At 47.2% G+C, this 1,109-nt stretch overlaps 1 non-coding gene across 1 annotated transcript; it reads right to left on the bottom strand.

The window, feature by feature from the left end:
- Positions 1-557: 557 nt before the first annotated feature.
- On the bottom strand, positions 558-688 carry LOC115065066. Its single transcript, XR_003844863.1, has one exon. It is a non-coding gene; the product is annotated as a small nucleolar RNA SNORA17 (small nucleolar RNA).
- Between the last annotated feature and the right edge of the window lie 421 nt (positions 689-1,109).

Below are 1,109 nucleotides of genomic sequence, written 5' to 3'. Positions count from 1 at the left end.
TGACAACAGAGGCCAGGAGTCTACCATGGTCCCAGGTGGGATCATCGACGACTCACATCAGGCTATCACATCACTATCCTTAAGTCTCCAGTTCTGCCTTTCTTCGTTGTGCCCAAATCCTTCTGTTTCTCTTCTCTTCCATTTCTCGACCACCTACAGGCTCCTCTTAGAGGTGTTTGGGGTCTCTGCGTGTCTGGGGTCATCTCAGGAGTGCTATGCCCCACTTGTGCATTATAGCACTGGGCAGGGATCATCTTGGACATGACTTGCCCCCACGCCGCCAGACCTGTGCGGTTCCTGACCATTGACCATCTCAAGCTAGCTCCCTGTCCAGGCCCCATGGTGCCAGTCTGGTGTTCGTTTGAGGCTTGCTCCCCACCTAGAATGCCAGAGTGACCCCATGAGAAGAAGATCCTCTGTTTAGGGCTCACTTCCACCCAGGGCACCAAGTCCCAGGTGGGATTCTTCTAGTCTCCAGCTTGCTCTCCACCCTGGAGGCTGTAAGGACCTGCAGAGCACTAGACTGGTAATTGTCTCAGGACCTTTTTCCCCCAGGAAATGTTAAGCAACTAATTGTTCAGATAGGTCAGAACACTTGCCACACGCATGACATAGCATCTCTCCTCTCTGCCACCTATTGACACATATGTGACATAGCAGCCACGCCTGCAACACATTTAGGGGCAGAAAAAATATTATTAAGGAAATTAAAATAACCATGCTAAAGGAAGTTTTAGGATTTTTTCAGGGTGTTTATTGTATATTTATGCATGCATAGTACATATACATACATGACCTAATATTTTTTCAACATGAAGAAAGGCCCATGTCTCTTATGCTGGAGTTAAAATTAACATGAACCCCATGCCCAGAGTTCAGAAATCACTACAGAAGAGGAGGTGGAAAGACAAGAAGAGCCAGAAGAACAAAGAGTTTTCTGTCAGTCTATCTCCTAGTGTTGCCAGAACTTACACCCATGAAGTCCCACCAGTATGGCTTCTTACACAAACTGAACAAGGACAATACCAAGAGACATACTAACATGGGATGGGCGAAAGCTTATGAGTCCTCGATCCTACGCAAAGAACTACAGGAGGCTGAGAAATGCT

Source organism: Mus pahari, chromosome 11 (assembly GCF_900095145.1).
Source record: "Mus pahari chromosome 11, PAHARI_EIJ_v1.1, whole genome shotgun sequence".
Classification (NCBI taxonomy): domain Eukaryota; kingdom Metazoa; phylum Chordata; class Mammalia; order Rodentia; family Muridae; genus Mus; species Mus pahari.
Note: the sequence above shows the minus strand (reverse complement) of the source record. Positions and strands in the feature narration are given on the sequence as shown.